The sequence below is a fragment of the Equus przewalskii genome, chromosome 15, assembly GCF_037783145.1.
Source record: "Equus przewalskii isolate Varuska chromosome 15, EquPr2, whole genome shotgun sequence".
In the NCBI taxonomy this organism is placed as follows: Eukaryota; Metazoa; Chordata; class Mammalia; order Perissodactyla; family Equidae; genus Equus; species Equus przewalskii.
The window spans coordinates 16,869,141-16,889,744 of record NC_091845.1 but is presented as its reverse complement, the minus strand read 5'-3'; the positions used below and the strand labels follow the sequence as shown (position 1 = coordinate 16,889,744).

At 40.8% G+C, this 20,604-nt stretch overlaps 2 long non-coding RNA genes across 2 annotated transcripts in view; one reads left to right on the top strand and one right to left on the bottom strand.

The window, feature by feature from the left end:
* LOC139076117 (uncharacterized) overlaps positions 1 to 10,619 on the top strand; it is a 29,032-nt gene extending 18,413 nt beyond the window's left edge. The window contains exon 3 of the long non-coding RNA XR_011527395.1: positions 9,995 to 10,619. This is a non-coding gene — a long non-coding RNA (uncharacterized lncRNA). The remainder of the gene's footprint in view (positions 1 to 9,994) is intronic.
* Positions 10,620 to 12,444: 1,825 nt separating this feature from the next.
* On the bottom strand, positions 12,445 to 12,931 carry LOC139076116 (uncharacterized). Its single transcript, XR_011527394.1, has 2 exons — positions 12,776 to 12,931; positions 12,445 to 12,663 (listed from the first exon to the last, which is right to left on the bottom strand). It is a non-coding gene; the product is annotated as an uncharacterized lncRNA (long non-coding RNA).
* Between the last annotated feature and the right edge of the window lie 7,673 nt (positions 12,932 to 20,604).

The following is a 20,604-nucleotide window of genomic DNA, read 5'->3' as shown; positions in this document are numbered from 1 at the left end:
AGTCTTGTACTTTTAATGGGCTTCATGCTGTTACAAATACTCAGACAGGACTTCCCTTTCAATTCCCTGAAACATTAGATTGAGACAATTAAATTCCCTTTGAGAGTCTTTTGGAAGTAATCTTGGACCAAGGCAGTGGGGAAATAATTGCTATAGATCAGTGGGTCTCTAAGTGTGGTCTCCTAAACACACTTAGCAGCGTTAGCATCACCTGCTAATTTCTAGAAATGCAAATTTTGTAGCCCGACTCCAGCTTTTTTGAATCTGAAACTCATGGAGGTGGGGCCCAGCACTCGGGTTTAAGAACCGGTTATAGAGAGATATTTCACAAAGAAATGCATGCCTTTCTGTGAAGTCTGTGAAAATGCTGTTATCTGTGGTTCTGATTTTTGACTCTTCAGCATATTTCCAGGGTAAGCAATTATTTCAATAAGTACTAATCTCCCCAAGCCAATCATCCTCTTAGCATAAAACCCAAACCTTCCTGTACTGTCATACACATTTTTCTGATGCGATATTGCCACTACCTACATACCTATTAAATTATGCCATTGATTGTCTCTCACTTCCATCAAAACGTAGCTCCCTTTTCACACCTCCGTACAAGCTTCGGAAATACACTCAATGCTTCACTCTTTCTTCCGTGTTGTTGTAGGTGCTGCTTTTCCCGTTAGGTAGAGAGCTTGATGAATTCACTGGTGTGTTCAGTAAAGAAACACGCATTTCTCTCAGGCATTGAAGTTGAGTGAACGGGCTTTGTTTTCTTCCCATCCCTGCTCTGCAGGTCAAGTGCATTAAGTCCTTTGGGCTTCAGTTTTGTCACCTTTAAAATGGGAATAATAATTTCTGTAGTTAAGCACTTGCGTAATGCTTGTTGTATGCCAGACATCGTTTTGAGCTCTTTATATGAGTTAATCAACTAATCCTCACCACTGCCCTGAAAAGTAGGCATCATTTGTATCCCCATTTTACAAATGGGGAAAGTGAGGCAGAGAAAAGATTATTTGCCCAAGGTCATACAGCTATTATGTGAAGAAGATGAGAACCCGGAGTCTGGGGTCTGCATGACAGGTACTGAACCCCAATGCCTCCTGCACTGTAACCCGATGTTGTAGGGTTGTTTTGCATATCAGATGAAGTAATGTATGTACTTAGCACAGGGTCTGACATGGACACCTTTGATATAGGATAGCTATTTTTAACTACTTCAAGAAACATACAGTACTGTGGAAGGAGGAAGACATGGAAACAAATAAAATCAATAAAATGTTATGGGGGTGTATTCGTTTCCTATTGATATGTAACAAATTACCACACACCTAGTGGCTTAAAACAACACAAATTTATTATCTGACCATTCTGGAGGTCAGAATCTGAAATGGGTCTCAGTAGGTTAAATTCGAGGTTTCGACAGCGTTGCATTCCTTCTGGAAGCTCTAGGGGAAAATTTGTTTCCTGGCCTTTTCCAATTTCTAGATGCTACCCACATTCCTTGTCTTTTTGCCCCTTCCTCCCCCCACAGTCCTCAAAGCCAGCAATGTCATCTCTTCAACCTCTGCTTCCAATGACACACCTTCTCTAACGCATACACTCCTGCCTCCTTCTTCCACTTTTAAAGACCCTCACGATTACACAGGATAGTTTCCCCATCTCAAGATTTGTAATTTAATTGCGTATGCAAAGACCCTTTTGCCACGTGAGATGACATATTTACAGATTCTGGGGATGAGAAAGTGGACAGCTTTGGGGGGGGGAATATTATTCTGCCTACGACCATGCACTTTATAGAAGTATGTTCACATACACACACACGCGCGCGCACATGCATGCACACACAAGTTACAAAGGAGAGAGTGAGAAAAGTAAGGAAAACCTTTTGAAGAAGTGATGCTTGAACACAATGTTTAATTATGAGACTTTGTTCACTAGTCAAGCAAGGAGGGAGGAAAGGCATTTCCAAGACCTCTCAGTTCTGAAACAGTTGTGGAACAGTCAGGTTGCAAGTGTACTTCCAATGACTGGAGAATTGGGTTCTGTGGGTGGCAGTGTGTGGAGCTGAAGCCAAAACGGTAAGTAGAGGTCAGATAATTAATGACATTGAATGACAAGCTAAGGTATTTGGATTTTATTGACTGACAGTGGGCTTCTTTTTCCTATGAGACCCAGTATGGTACACATAATAGTCCCTTAGTAAATATCATTGACTCACAAACCATGTAATTGAATAAATACAGAGGTTATTACAAAGTTTGGTCAGGGAAAATAAACTTACTGATAACTCCTCCTTTGTTCTGAAAGCAATGTCTGATGAACATGTCATTGATCTCCCTTACATTGGGAAGTGGAAGGGCATTTTTTGCCCATAAGCTGTGCTAGGCAGCATTAGTTACACACTCCAGTTTGGAAGCCGCTTTGATTTAAGGGAGCTCCTCTTCTCCAAAGCCAAAATGTGCTGTTCGATCATGGGGTACAATAGTCAGTTTGGGACATCAACACATATGATGGCACATTAATGTACCAACTTGGGGACATTCCACCCTACACCTTCATTCACATCCACAGAATACTGTAAGTTAGCCTTTAACTAAAAACAAGTGGGACTCTGTGTAGGTGAGACATAGATGTTCACCAACACAGTGGAGTGTGTTCTCATGGCCCACTGCATATTAAAATCACGTTCTTTCACCTCTCTGTGCTGGATACGGTAGTCTCAGTGCAAGCTGTGCCCTGCAACCACAGAAGTAATAAGCAAAATCATTGATTTTATAACTTCTTTCTACAAAAGGCTCCAAGTTCTACAGTTGTCTCATCATTGCAACTCAAAGCCCCAGGAGAGAGATGGACAGGCATTATCAATCATGTCCTGAAGAAAAGGACAAGGACACATGGGTCAGAACTGTGACTTCTCCAAGAATTCCCTCCTCTCTATCAGTTTTTGCATTTGCTTTCTCCAGACGTACTCATCTCAAGAATGCCTTAACACCTTGACATTCTTATATTTTGTCTCTGGTCTCTAATTCTTTCCTTGGTAGAATCAAGGGGAATACTGGAATTTCTAGAGTTGAACCATCCTAGTCTCAGTTTTCCGCCTAAGTCTCTATAAGTAAAGCAGACAAAAGGACTCCCTTTTTCAAAGGAAATGGTCATTCTCCATGTATTTGCTTATTCACTGACAAAATACTAGCTGAATTCCTACTATGTACTTGGCACTTTATAAGCTCCCATAAATATTGCAACGCATTAGGTGGAAGTGCTGTTCCTATTTTCACCAAATATGTCCAGCCAATGGGGGAGGTAGACCTTAGCAAAATAAATAAATGAATAAAATAGTGACCATTCATTGAGTGTTAACTCTAGGGTGGGAGCTACTGAGAATACTTTAGATCCCCACAACAACTCTATGAAGTATAGATGGTACTGTCCTGTCTCAACTAACTTGTCAAAAGTCACCTAGTTCCTAAGTGTTGGAACTCAGATTCTGCTTCCAGCATTCATCCTCTTGTGATTAGTGCTCAGAAGAGAAGCACAGAGTGTCCAGAGAGCCTTCCATCAATTAAGATTTGACTGTCTCCCAGAAAACCAGAAACTCACAGCCCAAAAGCATGTCAACTGGTTTTATAGCTAGGCTGCATGTTGCATCTCATCACCATGGTAATGAGATGCATTCCGCAGTAACCTCTCCCTAGACCTCCCCAGATCTCCCATCCCCAGGGGAGCTCCTTGAAGATCATTTATGAAAATCAGCAGTAAGCACCAGTGGCCTTTCGAAACCTCTCAGAGAGTGCTTAATGCAGTAATTGTTTACTCTGATTTGTAATGAGAGAGAGTAACATGGTGATGTTAGGGGCTGATTAATTTTCTTGAATGTATTCCAGAGCAGAAGGCACCTTGAAGAGCAAGATTCATTTTCTTCCCCTGCAGATTGCCCTGTCTTGATTCATGCAGCCGTACTGCACCCCCTGGCACAGCTCAAAGCACAGCTTGCCTCCGATTTGCATAACGTGAAATTGCTGAGCTAAATTATTATCACACATAGGATCAGTTGTCACTTTCTTACCTCTGAATTGGGGAAAATGTTGCCACGGAACCACTAACACTGTAAAGAAAGAGGTCCATGGGTTGCTGGTTCATTCAGAGTATCTACAGTTTTATCCCTCCCCTTAACAAGAGGCACAAAGAAAGCAGCTAGCATTTACAGGGCTCAGTGTGGCCATTTTGAAATAGCTAAGAAGGAAAATAAATACTGAACAGATGAAGCAGGCCATAGAAGAAATCAGAAAATGATGCTTCTATGAAATAAAGCAAGTGAGTGTTTGGGTAAAGCAGAATTGCTCAGAGGTGTGTGTGTGTCTCCATACTTGGAAAAGGCTTGTTTACACCAGTTGTGCTTCTGTTACAGGGCAGCCCGCGTGTTGCTGGGGAACTGAGGCCTTGTAAATTGGCCCTTACCAGCTGCTTTGTCTTGTCTTCTAAATTGCTTGAAAACCTATTAAGATATATGACCCACATAAAAGTAGGACCAGAGGGTTTCTGTATCATGGCCCCTGGGGATCGGATTTTACTTTATCGCCCATTAACGCGGAAGGGATTTCATCAGTCGGCTTACCCTCTCTCACCTAAAGGGTTATAAAAATCCCAAAGATTAGCCTCTCTAGGATATAAGCAAAGATGTGAATACCCAGACAGCTGTTTGACAGGCAGATGTGCAGAGATTTAAGGAATGGGGGAAGCGTGGGTCACAGGGTCGAGATAGAGGCAGAGTTTTTGGAGAGAGTTGATTGGCGAGACAAGGCCTCAAAATATTAGACAATTAGACACATAATTAGAAAGAGATGAGCAGATCTTTGTTACTGAATTCCTAATGAGGTGGCTGGTCCTTTGTTTTTCTTGCAAAGAAGGAAGAGGGTCCCCACTTCCTTAGGGCATCCTTCCCAAGGCATTTCTGTTTCCAATCTTGGCTTCTGTGGCCTGGGTCACATTGCTATGACAGCATCTTTAACTAAGTTTATAAGTCATGTGTTCAGAATGAACCACAATGCCATTATGCTTAACGTGATGAAAGCCTGGCTGTATCTACTCAGGCAGGAGAAAGGAGAGGCGTGAACTATAAGCTGGTGTATATAATTACCTGGTCAAATGGCACAAACTGGTGCCTACTGGTTGGATCTGACCTAAAAACATGTTTTTTTTGGCTTGCACTGTATTTTAGAAGTATTGAGTTGCCACTATATGTAAATTGGGAGATTCCACCAAAAATAACTGGTTTTCTAGATGTTGTTGATAGTAGGCTCCTTTATTCCCTATGATTATACACTCTCCTGTTCATTCCTTGATGGTACTTCCTGGCGGCAGTGAACATTTCAGTTTGTTATACTGGAGTGTGCCAGCTGCCTTTTTCTAGCTTTTTCTCAGTGCCCGTGTCTGAAGATTGGTGAAGGGCCCCTCAATCCTCTATTTCACTCTGCTTACAGACCTCTCTCAAGTCACCCTCCTCTGGTCCCCAGGCTTCGCTGAGCCTCAGTGGCCCAATGCGTACTGCACTCCTGGTCTCATTTCCTTTCCCAAGGACAGCACAGGGATTTCGTAGAAAGAGTTTGTAAAATGCTCTAAGCTCCCAGGGACAAACGTACCACTCAGGCCAAACACATCGCATTATTACTGTTTGCACAGGCAGTTTTGATCTCGCCTCTGAGAGCTGGTCTGAGGTTTCTTCCTGCTTCGGCTGTATTGTACACTCTGGGATCACAGGGACGCAAAGCACAGTTGCTCCGCCGCCCCTTTTATTCCCCATCCTGCAAGATTGGCAGCCGGGTTTTTGCAGCCTTGCATTTATTAGTCGGGAGATGATTGCCCTCCGTTTATCTGTGACTGGGTTTTGCTTAAAGAGGGTGGCTTCCTGCCAAAATGAGATGCATGCCTAATGAACTTGAATACTCAGAAGCCTGGGCCTCACAGAATCCCTCGATGTTAGCCTGCAGCCACCGGAAAAATGGAGAAGACTCCAGAAGGTTAATGCGGATTGAGTCACTTTCTTGAATTTAGTTTTCCATGCACATAACTCCACTCACAGAATTGTAAATTCTTATTTTATTTTCTAAAATCTGTGTACCAGCAATTGAAGTCGATGCTTGCTAGTCATCTTTTCTGGTAGATACAGTTTTGGTTGTGTTTTTTTTTTTCTTGAGAAAAACGCAAGTATGAGCTTGTGTAGGAATGAGTAGATATGTGGTGGGCTTGGGGAAGAGTTTTATATTAATTTATAATCTTGAAGCAATTTTTCTTTGGTGAGGAGGGAAATGAAACTATGTGTTTCCAGTCTGGAAGAGAACGCTGGATTCAGGGTCCACAGTCGTGTCTGACTCAAAGTAGGAAATTGGAAAAACTTGGAGAAATGATGACTGCATAGATTTCCAAGCTCACCTTGGCTTCTCAATCCCATAGAAGATTAGATGGTAGAAGTAGAATGAGTCCCAAAGATTGAGTGATTTCAGGCTGGGTAATACCATGTTACAGGTTTTGTGGAAACACAAATGATGGCTTGCAAAATACAGGGGCTGCTAAACCCGAGTGTCTGAAAGATGACAGATCACAGCCTGTCCAGTTGTGACCCTGAAATGACAAAGCCAGAGCAGCCACCCGGCCCCATTGTTAACTCTTTGATTTACACGTGGGAGGCTTCGGCTCATCTCATTGGCAATAAAGTCGCGATAATGTGGTCCCTGACCTCACCAGCACACCCTATAAGCCCCTTTTCCCCCAGTGCATTAGCCACACACCAGGAGGAAAATTAGTGCACTGAAGCAGGGATTTGCCAAATGTGCTCCCTGGGGAGTGGAAAGAGTTAATGCAATTTTCCTACCTGCCTAATTTACTCCGAGAGAGTATTATGTCCTCTGAGAGAATCATAGTCAATGTGTGCCTGCGGAGAAAGGGGTGGCGGGCAAAATTAGGGAAAATACATAAATGACACCCACCCCTTTCCACAGGATCACATTATAATACATTTACATATAACTCTTTTCTCAGCCTACAAGTGCTTTGACATTCCGACAGTCTTTCAAAATAGACTCAATTTTTTTTTTTCTTTTCTATTTGCAACTGCCTGTGGGGTGTCACAGAAAGAACAGTGAGAATCAGCAAACCCAGGTTTTAGTCTTAGCTGTGGTGTGATCTTTCTGTCCCTGAGCTGGTCACTCCTCAGCCTTTAACCATAAAACACATAGTCTGAGTTAGACAATTTCTAAGGGTCATTATGCTTTATGATCTAGAGGTTTAAATGTTTGCAGATATTAATACTTGGAGCACCTCTTTAAGACAACACTTTTTAATGCACATGGCATCTTTTCTCCTCATTACTCAGGGCACTCTCTAAAATAAATTTATGCGTTCCTCCCTAATAGAATACTTAAGAACAAATGAAGCTGGCAGGGCTGCGGGTGACTTTTATCAGCAGCCAGCACAGAGTAATAGCCACCACCTTTAACTGCAGCTACATGTGACCTGTGAGACAGGCTTGCGGACTATAGGCCTGGCCACCCATGACCTTCTAATGCTTTTCACCTCCCGCTCTGTTCTGATTAGTGACCCCAGGGCCTGTCAGAAATCCTCGGAGCTTAACTATATCCAGACAGGCAGGTAGGATTTTTAAAGGGTGGCTATAATCGCAATACACAAAGCTGTCTCTCAAAAGTAGAAAATTCCACAAGCAGTTCCAGTTGCGTGGGTGAGAACAGGATAAGGAAGGGACAAAAAGGTGGGCTTTGGATGAAAAAAAGGGAGAAATTTATTTATTTTGTCCTTCAAAAAATGAGTAATACTCTCTGAAAATTTTGTTCTGAGTCCAAAATATAACCCAGTCCCCTACAGTTAATCCTTTAACTGCACTTCAATATAGTAGACCCAACCTTAGGCAAGCATTTACATTTAAAAGAATTAAATTTATATAAAATTTAAAATTTAGATTCTCAGTCATACTAGGCACATTTCAAGTGCTTAATAACCACATTTGGCTAGTGGCTGCCATATTGGCCAGTACAGATATATAACATTCCTGTCATCACAGAAAGTCCTAACGCACAGCTCTGGAAGAAAGTGGGTGAATGTTTAAATCTCAAGGAGCTGTTTGTTTTGTTTTTTTTCCTCATTCAATCATTCATTCAAAATATATTAATTTAATGGCAGTGTGCTGCTAGATGCTGAAAAAAATCATCCACCTACTGACCGCTTATTAGAGAGCATCATTGTACAAAGTGCTGGAGTTTTCCGGATTTTCCCCTTTGAGGTAGGTATGTTGCACCTATTTTATAGAAGAGAAACCGATGCCCAGGATCACAACGTTGCTCAGTACAGAGCTGGGAGGCATGAACCACCTTTCAGATTCCAAAACCTGTGTTACTCTGGGATAAAAATGGTTTCCGGAATATTTTTCGATAAAAAAATTAAACTTCTGGACTAAATGATCATCATCATTTGTGAGAAGTGACAGGTTGTATTTTTATAATTTTAGGAAGGATTCTCTTTTACGACAAGAACTTAGGATTTTAATGTATGGATCTCTTCAAAGCTGAAGGAAGATAGAGAGCAAGCGAAGGGGAAGAAAGAAAATAAATAAAACACAAAGGCAAGCACACACAAATACCTCAAATATTTGTATTTTAGCAGTGTATTTGTGATCACTTTGGAGCTGCTGTAGATTTCAGTTTGGTCCCCTGAGCAGCCAGCATCCTTCCAGGCCTCCCAGGTGGAAATAAGTGTGAGGTACTTGATATGCAGTGTGCTTCTGCCCTGTGAGGCAGTTCTGCTGAGAAGCAAAGAATTGCACTTCCGACTTTATACGTTTTATCCCTTGGCAACCCACTGTAGTGCTATTACAAATGGGGAGACTGTTAGACTAATGGAAGTAAATACTGTAAAAGCTGTGAAAGATGCGGTAAAATATTCACTCATCCGTGCAAGAATAATTTACTGAGCACCCCCCTGTGCTAGGCACTGTGCTTTAGACAAGTTCTGAAAAAGCCATCATGAAAATGTAATCTCTTCATGAGGAACTCACAAATATCAGACATGGACAGTTATACCAGTAACTATAAAATAATATAATAATCAGTAGTGTGACAAGTGTTTAAACAGCTCTTCAAGAAAAATAGCCCGGATTTGTATCATTTGTGATTGCCGTGGTGTAAATACATATTCCTGCCATGATCAGTACTCAGTTACCCACGTGATGTCACTGAATAGGGAGATGGGAAGAGATTGGTTGTTATAAGCAGTACGATTCAGCTCCAGCATACCACATATTGTATTGTATTATATTGTTATATTATTATATCATATCATACCATAGATCATGTCTTATTAGTATATATGCACACATAAATAAATATATACATATATATAAAATATAATAAATGCAATGTAATTTAAAATCATATAAGATAATACCATGTTAAGATAATATAATCTATTACGTAAGAGTTTAGGTTTTGGGATCAGACCAATATGACATGAAATGTCAGCTTAACTACTTTTTAGCTGTGTGATTTTAGTGAATTACTTTACCCTCTTAAGCCTGAGTTTTCTCATCTATTTAATGGAAGAAATGCTAGTACTTGTAACCTAGGCCTGTTGTGAGAATGAACCTAGAAATGCTACTTCAGCCCCCGATCCCTAGTAGGTGCTCAGTCAGGATTTGCTTAATGTATGAGGCAGTGAACAATGATTGGTAGGATCTCTGTGTGGGGAGTAAATGGCCCTAAGGACCTAGAGGAAGGGGAAGTTACGTCCACTGTAAATCAGCCATGGCTTCACAGGAGGAAGGAATGTTTGAAATGGGCCTTGAAGGCTGAATAAGATCTTACCAGGCACGTAAAGAAAAGACGCTCCTCCCAGGAAGCTGCAATGGCAGGAGCAATTCCATTTCTTGCGGTGGTGGTGGTGGTGGTTCTTTGAGATGGATATTGTGCTTTGAGCTGATATGCCTCCTCCTTTCCCCCAGAACAACTAGGAGCTGCTATGCGTCTGCTTCTGCTATTGCTCCAGGATTGCCACCTTCCCTGTGACCCACTGAGCCACTCAGATTGACAGCCACATATTGCCATTCTTTCCCGATGTCTTTGTGAGTACTTCTTCAAAGAGCACACAGACACTTTTTTTGCCAACAGCCTTTGTTTACTGAAGCCTCGGAAACTGGCGAGTGAGATGTATTCATGATGGGGCCTAGTCTCTATTGTATTGTACTGAAATTTCATTTCAGCTGCAGAAATGCCGAATGCCTGCCAGTGAAACATAATTTCTTGAAGTACCACATTTTAAAGGACATCATATTTCATCTCTCCATGCCTGCAGTTTATCCAAACAAAGGAAATGGGTTGTTACCAAGGAAAGCATAACTCAAAATTCCAATTATGACTGTTAAACCATATGTGAAATTACTTTTAATAATTAAAAATAGCTCTTGCCATTCTGCAGTCCTAGCTTGATATTAGGTCTGGTTCCATTTTAAGGAAAGCTAATAATCCCCAGGAAATCCCTATGACCTTAATTGTCTTCACATCCAATCTTCAATGACCTTTATCTCTTAGATGGTTAAAATCTAAAATAAATGATACTAATATATCTGATGTGCTACTGCATCACGCTCATTTATTTTATGCATTTGTTATGTTTCCATGACACTTTTTCTCTGAAGAGGTGAATGTGCTTTGAAAAGAATTCTTACGATGTCTATTTCTTAAATTCAAATTTTCAAGCAGAGAGAGGAAAGTGACAAGGAGGAAATTGTCATTTGGGGAAGGAGGGAAAATCATAGAAGGAAAAGAAATGGAAAAGGAATGGAGGTATAGAAGACAGTCTGTAATTATAAAATCCACTGCAAAATGCAAATGTAGCATCCAACCATAAAACACATAAGAAAGCAGCAAAAGCTATTTCCAGAAGTGACACATTCATGTAAATATTTGCATCCTGTACAGTAATTCCTTTTGTAAAAGGTCCTAAGATTCTAAGAGAGCCTATACGTAGCATCAAGGCCAGGATACCTCTTGGCTACTTAACATAGGAGTCAGTTTTTTTTTTTTTTTTTTTTTTTAAAGATTTTATTTTTTCCTTTTTCTCCCCAAAGCCCCCCAGTACATAGTTGTATATTCTTCGTTGTGGGTCCTTCTAGTTGTGGCATGTGGGACGCTGCCTCAGCGTGGTCCGATGAGCAGTGCCATGTCCGCGCCCAGGATTCGAACCAACGAAACACTGGGCCGCCTGCAGCGGAGCGCGCGAACCCAACCACTCGGCCACGGGGCCAGCCCCAGGAGTCAGTTTTTATCTCCTATCTAGGAATATTCTTATCTTAAATTCATAACCAGTCCCTAGAGATTGCACATGCAGTGTAGGCATCGTAAATTTAACTCTTTCTCGTATTTCAAATAATTAGTATCACTTTCATATTATTGTGGTCTATATATCTGTATTTTGCATGATTGCATTCCGTTCTTCTTTGCAAAAGCTACTCTGTTCTTATATGCATTCCTTTAATCAGCCATTCATTCATTCATTCAACAAATATTTCCTGAGCATATATTATGTGTTGGGACTGTACTTGTGGCTTAAAATGTATTGATAACTTGTATATCATCTTATCTTTAAACAAGAGAGAGTGAGGAGAGTGGGAGGAGAGAGAACATGGTGATTAATAAACTAAAGAATGATGGATCTATATAATGACTTAATAGAGGTATGTTACTTGACAGCATATCTTTAGCTCAGCCTGGTTGAGGGAGCCAGACAGGGAGAAAGATTGTTTCCTTCTGTCTCCCTTTGCCTTTTTAATGAAGGTAACATCATAAGGCAAGACTTGGGAGTTGGAATATTGTCCTAGAGACATACAGTGATTATTAGTTAGGGCCTCTGTCCATGGTGCCAAGGGAAAGCTATCAGTTCTCCTTTCCAGCAATCACACCAGCACACCCATACATACCCAAACATGCACACATGTCAGAGCAAATATGTACCCATTAACCATGGTGAATACGTTCTCTCCCACCCTGAAAAGATTTATTTCCATTTTTTTTCCTATCAGGCTTAGAATGAAATGGAAATTCCTCACTCTAGTTTATGAAGCATAAATGAGCTGGCTTGGGTCTACTTATGTGGCTTTGTCTCATTGCACACTTCTCTTTCACACTAACCTCCAAGCACACTGATCTTCTTTCTATTCCTCAAACAAACCAAGCTTGTGTCCATTTAAGCCCTTAGAATCAGCTTTCTCTTTGCCTGCCATACTTTTCCAGAGAGCTTCAAATGCTTGAATCCTTCTTGTCAATTAGATCTCAGTTTAAAAGCCATTTGAGAGGGAACGTGCTGAACAATTTTATCAAAAATATCCCAGTCTCATTGCCCACTTAGTCTCTATCCTTCTTTCTCTTGATAATAGCACATATTTTTAGGTGACTATTTATTTTTTATATTAGTTTATTATCTGTTTTGTCCACCAGAATATAAGCTCGATGAGAGAAGGAACCGTCTCTACTGTTCAACCTAAAAATCCACTCAATGTAAATAGGAAGGAGCTCTTAGTCACTGTGGTAGCCAGGCTCTCAGATGGCCCAGTGATCCTCACCGCCTGTTCTTCAGACCCTTGCGTAGTCTTCTCCCAAGTGGAATAGGGCTGACCTGTGTAACAAGGGAAATAGTATGGAAATTACAATGTATGACTTCCAAGGCTAGATCATAAAAGAGATTGTAGCTCTCTTTGGAATTGCTCACTCTGGGCAACGCCAAGCACCTTTTCACTCAAGCAGCCTGTGGAGGGGCCCACACAGGGACGAACTGGGGACTGCTGCCAATAGCCTGCACCTTGAGATTGAACCATCTTGGAAGCTGATCCTCCAGCCACTGTCAAAGTTTCAGATGCTACAGCCCTGGAAGACGTTTTGATTATGATGTCATAAGAGACCCTGAGCCAGAACCACCCAGCCAGGCTGCTCTCACATTCCTAATATGCACAATCATCATGAGATAATGAATATTTATTTCGTTTTAAGCTGCTAAATTTGAGAGTCACTTGCTACGCAGCAGTGGATAACTAATACATCCATGCTGTACTAACTTTCACATAGTAGACAATCAACATTTGTTGGATATATTAATGAAGGGAAGGGTGCTTGAAGAAAACTCCTTAATTTCGTTTAATTATATTTACAACTAAGAGTAACTGTAGCTTCACTGCAAGATAAAAAATGTAGCCAATTACAAAAGAGTTTATTTTACAAAAGAGGGCAATGATGAAATCAATATTACAAACTTGAAAACTCAATGCAGACTGGGCCTGCTTTCCTGTTTAACTGCCAGTTTCCTTTGTCTTAGAGGAAATGAGCAGGAGGGTATTGGTCTCATTCTCTCGTTACTTAAATGTCTTTGACTTCTCTTTGCAGGTGTTTTTCCTTCTAATCTTTCTCTTCATTGTTCCTCCAGTCTTTGTCACGATAACAGATGTACTTTTTGTACTCTTTCAAATGCTGCCATTTTGGTTAAGAAGGAAAAAGATTTAAATCAAATTGTGGTTCATTTGTGGTACTCTCCGCCGACATTTATAACTGACAACAGAATGCATCAGTTGCTTTAAACAGCCTGATTATAGTCGTTCATAACAAAAACAAAGGGGCTGACTGATGAGCAGTTCTGGGGAGGGAGGAAGGTTGGAATACTTTTGATTCAGAACTCAAGATTTCACAGAAATCTCCGGAACATGTTTGTATTATATATTCTGATTTAAATTTTGAAGCAGAGGCCAATGGCCCAACCAGTTGAATATGACCTCTTTTCAATATGCATTTCCTCTACAGACATCATGGGTAGCATTTTACACATTTGCTTCTGTCTCCATCAGTGGCTCATTTTTACTAACAGTGATGGTAGCCTCAACAGTAACTGTATGAATTCCATGAAAGGACAAGGCACAACAAAGCTTGTTTGAAATTTGTTTCATGTGAGAAGAATTTACTTCATCTTTTAATCACAGCAGGTATTTAGCTGCCAATTTAAAATGGAGAGACAATTTGAAAAGTGTAAGTTACTTTGTTTTAAGGATATTTTGTACTCATGATTCTCATTTTTGTGCAGACAAAATAGGGTATCGTTAAGAGCAGCATCATTGTGCTATCTTGCAGTAAGCAGGAAATATTTCAGCCTCAGTAGTTTTTAACCATGAATTCACATTTCAAAAGAAAATACATTCAGGGTTAGGAAAACATCAGGTGCAAAGGGAATTGTAACTATCTCTTTTTACTATTAGGAGGGAAAATAAAATTGGCAGCAATAGACTTGTTCATCTTCTGCATTTCTATTCTTAATGATCATTATATGACCAAGTGATACACGTCAGCAATGGCAGAGGCAAATCAAATTATACAGCACTATTGGCACCATTCTACAAATAGAAAACAGAACTGGAAAAAGAGGCATTAGAGTTATTTATCATTGATGAGATGTAGCCATATGAGATTAGCATTTTGTAATGTACGGTGATATTAAATTCTAATCTAGCACAGGGTTTCTCAACAGTAACACTGTTGACATGTGGGGCTGAATAATTCTTTGCTGTGGGAACCTGTCCGGTACAATCTAGCATGTATGTGAAGCTGCATCCGTGGCCTCTACCCACTAGATATCAGTAGCATCACCCGAGTCCTGACAGTCAAAAATGTCTCTAGACCTTGCAAAATGTCCTCTGGCACCAAAATAGCCCCCTCACCACCATTAAGAACCGCTGCTCCCGAGTATTATATAAGTAAAACCCTAGGACATGGAGAAGCACACGACCTACACTATCTCTGCCAAAAAGGTCCCCACGAAAGGACAACGAGCAGCACTGACCAGATAGAAGCAGAGTCTCACACAGCTGGAAGAGGCTTTGGGCAATAGGTAAGCCATCTTTATTTATTTAATGGGACTCTGAGACTCTGGGAGGGATGTAGATTAGCTCAAAGTCACACAGCTGGTTTGGGTCAGGCAGGAAACTTGATGTTTTCTGCCTTGTATGCTGTCTTTTTCACATCTGAAGCTAACTCAGCCTCTGTAAAGCTTGAATTTAAACCTTAAATGTCTAGGAAATGAGCTGGGTTTACCTTGTCTTAGCCCATGGGAATGACCAATGGTGCTGCACAGAAAAAACGCCACTCCTATCTTGAATAATTGTTTACTCCTTCATGGGAGTAAATAGTAGGGGATCTTGATGGTGGATTTTGTTCTCTGTATTAACTGACTCCAATAATTATGTTAACAATTTAAGTTTACAGATCAAAACTTTGAAGTGCAGCATTTTCAGTATAAATATGCAGACTCGTACCTTACTGCCTGAGTTCAAATTTTAGCTCAATCACGTAGTATCTATCTGACCATGGATCAACTAGGTAACTTCTCTAACCATGAGTTTTCATATTTGAGTGGGGAGGATATAACTGAACCTAACTCATGAGATTGACATAAAGATGAAATGGGGTGATGTATGTAAGCAACTGAGCACAATTTTTAGTATATAGAAAGCACTTTCTAAATGTGAGTGCTGTCGGACCAGCCTCGTGGAGTACTGGTTAAGTTCAGTTGCTCTCCTTCACAGGATCCCAGGCATGGACCTATACACCACTCATCAAGCCATGCTGTGCTGGCGTCCCACATACAAAATAGAGGAATATTGGCATAGAGGTTAGCTCAGGGCCAATATTCCTCATCAAAAAAATTAAAAATAAATGAATATAAGTGCAGTTATTATTGCTATTGTTGTTATTAGTAGTGCTGTTAAATTGAATGATTTCCAATGAGCCAAATGTGCATAGAGAGATGTGGGTACTATTCTTTGTACAACACACAACAAAAAGACTAAATAAAAAATAAAGATATCTGAATTAATAAGGAGTGTTGTCGATCTTGGCTAGGATTGAGAAGACTATGTGGAAATGTCCAAGAAATCTTATCCTGAGAAAAGAGTTTTAAGATGGAAGGCATCTTCAGAATTGTTACAGTTTAAAATAGACATAATTACAGAGATAGTTTTAATTTGATGCTGGAACAAGACAAGTTAACACAAGTCTGTATGTATGAATGTGAAAAACATATGCTTTTTTTCTTTTGAGGAAGATTAGCCCTGAGCTAACATCTGCTGCCAATCCTCCTCTTTTTGCTGAGGAAGACTGGCCCTGAGCTGACATCCGTGCCCATCTTCCTCTACTTTCTATGTGGGACGCCACCACAGCATGGCTTGATGAGCGGTGTATAGGTCCATGCCTGGGATCCTATGAAGGAGAACACGTGAACTTAACCAGTATGCTACCAGGCACGGCTTGCCAAACGGTACCATGTCCACACCTGTGATCTGAACTTGGGAACCCCGGGCAGCCAAAGCAGAACGTGTGAACTTAACGGCTGCACCACTGTCTGGCCCCTGAATGTTCTTTTTTAATTGCATTTCTTGAATTAGTCCTTATACCAGGCATTCCGCTCTCCATGGCTCACAGTCTTCACCAAGTTGAGTTGCTAATGAGACTCAAATATAATGCAAATTGCCTGATACTTTTGCCCTCACTGATTCAACAATCACGGGACTCTGAACTACTACTAATATATAATAAACGATTCCAACATGAGTTGTAGGTGGAAAAGAAATGAAAAAATGTCATGCCTTCTCTGTGAATGATTTGAAATGAAAAATTAAATGATAGATGAGAGGGCAAGACAAGAAAAACCACAATTTGTAGACTTTGGAATAATTTCAGAAGCTTCCTGTTACCTCGGATCATTTTTGATAATTAAAAAAGACAATGTTGTCGATTTCATTTAGTCTGTTGGCACTGCACTTGTGGGAACAGCAAGGCACATAATTTGGTTGTCTTACTTATTAGGCTTTATTGGTATCCATTTGAGAGTTCTTGGCTTTTGATTTTTGTGCAAAATATACACCCAGTGTTTTCATTTTGGTTCCTCAGTATGTCTTAAGGATGCCTTGACACTTATTATAAGCAGCGCAGCTAAAATGCTACACTGCACTCATATATACAAGAAAGCACAATAAATTGTTTAAAATTATTTTTAATTTAAAAAAAGAAAATATATATGCTCACCATCGTATCGGAATGAGCAACAATTGAAATCCTGCTGCTCACTAAGCAAAGTGCCCCACTTCCTTGCATAATAAATAGTGAATTCTCATTGTTTGTCATCTGGTTGCTCATTGTCCTGATAACTTCTCATGTGGAAATAAATTAATCCATGGCCCCCTTTAAAGGAGACGGTGGGATGGAATAGAAAGAACACTGGATTTGAAGTTAAAAGAGCCTGATCTAACCCACTTAATGTGAACTTGGATGACACAGTTTTTGAGTCTATAAAATAGAGATAAAAGTATCTATCCAGCTTGCCTCCCTCTGACGGTCACGTTGAGAACCAAATGAGATAACATATACTGTCTGCTTTGTAAAATGGGCAGCATGTGCAAAGGTGGAGTATTACTGGGAGGAGTGAGTGACATCGAAACTGCATCTATTGCCAGGATTCAGACGTGTCTGAGCTTGACTGGCGAATGGTGGAGCAACACTCCCAGGAGTCTGTTTGCATAAGAGCCCTGGTGTCTGCTTGAAGAGAAGTCATAATAAGAGGAGACTGGGGCAGGCATGCCACTCTGGAGCCAGTGAAAACATAACTTTGATCACCAGAGAAAGTGAACGATTACGAAACCACTGCAATAACTGTCATTAGATTTCTCTTCTGGCTCCATCTCTTTGGCCTCTTGTAACAAGCCACAGGAAGGAGGGGTAGGGGAGCTCTAAGGATAAACTACTAGAGCCTATAAGATATTTGAGAAGCAGCAGCTCTTGGCGATCATTTATACAGAGTGAAACTCTTAAAGTGGAAAGAGGCATTCTTTTCACGTGCCATAACAGAGCATCATTTACCCTTGACAAGTGAGACGCTCCAATTCATCACGGACATGGCAGTACCTGGCATTGCAGATGTTCCAAGGTCGTTACTAAAATATTGGTGAGCATCTGTGCAAGTCCCTGGCAGCCACCAAACCTCTCTGATGTAGTACAATTCCCACTGAGGAAGGCTGCCTGTCTCTGGTGATTTCTGCTTATGGAAAATATACTGACACCCAAGTTTGGGCTATCTGTGGCTGCATCTCTGCTTGGTGAACCTCTTCGTCCTTCTCATGGTCTATCATCAGGGTTTGACATCTGATTCAGGCAGACAATAAAATTTGCTTTAGATTAAAATTTAATTTAATCTAATTTAAAATGTTGAATGAAAAGACAGATTGGAAGTCACTGAAGCTTCCTTGCATACTTATCAGGGTTCTAGAGAGAGCCCAGAGCTTTGTTGCCGAATTTCTCTGAATGTGCCTCAATTCTTTTCATTTCCAATACAAAGCTAGTATTCTTCCAATAAATTCCATTAGAAAGAACTAATTTGTATTGTTTCAAATCAAAAGAAGCTTAGCTAAAACACATGGGAAGAGGATTCTACAGGTGATTGAGCTTTGACTTCAGTAAGAGAGGGGAGGGGCCGGCCCCGTGGTGCAGTGGTTAAGTTTGCACGTTCTGTTTTGGCAGACCGGGGTTTGCTGGTTCGGATCCCAGGTGCGGATGTGGGACCACTTGGCAAGCCGTGCTGTGGTAGGTGTCCCACATATAAAGTAGAGGAAGATGGGCACAGATGTTAATTCAGGGCCCGTCTTCTTCAGCAAAAAGAGGAGGATTGGCAGCAGATGTTAGCTCAGGGCTAATCTTCCTCAAAAAAAAAAAAGAAAAAAGGGAGGAAATTCAACATAATATGAGTTATTTGGCCAAATATTATTCTGGATGTTTCTGTGAGGGTGTTTTCCGGATGAGATTAACATTTAAATCGGTGGACTTTGGGTAAAGCAGATTGCCCTCCCTAATGTGAGCAGGCCTCATCCAATCAGTTGAAGGCCTGACCTCCCCAAGCGGGAAGGAATTCTGCCAGAAGAACCCCTTTGGAATTGAATGCAACTCCTCCCTGATCTCTAGCTGGACTTCGCCTCCACAATCACATAAACCAATTACTTAAAATAATGCTGTCTTTCTATATATACACACCCTGTTAGTTCTGTTTCTCTGGAGAACCCTGACTAATGCATGCACTGTTACCTAACTAGTTGGCATGGGTGTTAGGTCCCTCTGAAATAGCAGTTCCCAGCCTTAGTGCTATAAGACAAAGGCATGAGAGTATTAAAAAATAAATTGGAGATTTTATAAAACCCTCAGCCTCTCTTACCTATACAGCAGATTCTTTATTAATGGGTGTGTGCCTATATTAGTTTCATATTTGTGCTATAACAAATTGCCACAAATTGATTGCCTTAAAGCAACACAGCTGTAACATCTTACTGCCGTGGAGGTAGGAAGTCCAAAATGAGTTGGCAGGGTGTGTTTCTTCTGGAAGTTCTAGGAGAGAATCTGTTTCCTTGCCTTTCCAGCTTCTTAAGGCTGCGTACATTCTTTGGTTCATGGCCTCTTCCTGGAATCACTCCAACCTCATCTTCTGTCATCACATCCCCTTCTTTGACTCTGACCCTCCAGCCTGCCTCTTACAAGGACCCTGCGATTACACTGAGCTCGTGTGGATAATCCAGGCCAACCTCCTCAGCTCAAGATGCTTAACTTCATCACATCTGCAAAGTCACTTGTGCCGTGTAAGGTAACATATTCACAGGTACTGGGGATTAGAACATGGTCATATTTGGAGGGGGCCATTATTTTACCTTCCATGGTGCCATATGTGGAAATGTGGTCCTATAAAGGTGTCATGGCTCAGACAAAGATGGGGATTATTTTCTGGAAGCCAAAAGAGAGCCAATCCATTAATTTACTTGTCTATATTGTCTTCAAAAGTGGGATCCAAAAGCTTCTTCTCTCAAAATTTAGGATAAGAGAAGTAGGAAAACTAATCAAAAGACAGACGATATGTCAGCAAGAGCATAAGAATGGTTCCTAGCTACTGGGAATAAGGGCATGAACACAAGAGACAGAGTCCCTGATCATATGGAAATTAAGTTCTTTGTGAAGAGAGAGAAATAATAAGCACACAACAAATTGGGATACATTTCAAGGGTGGAACTCAAAGGATTTGCTGGTAAATTAGACATGGAGAGTGAGAGAAAGGAGAAATCGAAACTCAAGCCTTACTTGAGCATCTGCAGTGTGGAAGATACAGCAGCAGGCCTGGCAGAGACACTGATGACAAGGTGGAGACCAACCTCTCCCTCCATGATCAAAGTTTAGCAAAAAGATAACACAAAAGTCTAAGAACCGACACGGAACTAGGGTCCTGTTATACACAGGAAAGAACAAACCAGTGCCCAATCCACACCTGAAAAGATGATTGAATCACTGCTCACCAGAGAAATCTAAATTAAAATATGAGTTTTTTCACATAATTGGGGAAATTTAAAAACTAGTAGTAAAAATTAGCAGCATGATGAGGCTGCCTGAAAACTTAGCTCAGTCATTAACTGAATTAAGAAGAGACATCAGGGGCCAGCCAGTGTCATAGCAGTTAAGTTCGTGCGCTCCACTTCATCAGTCCAGGCTTCACAGGTTT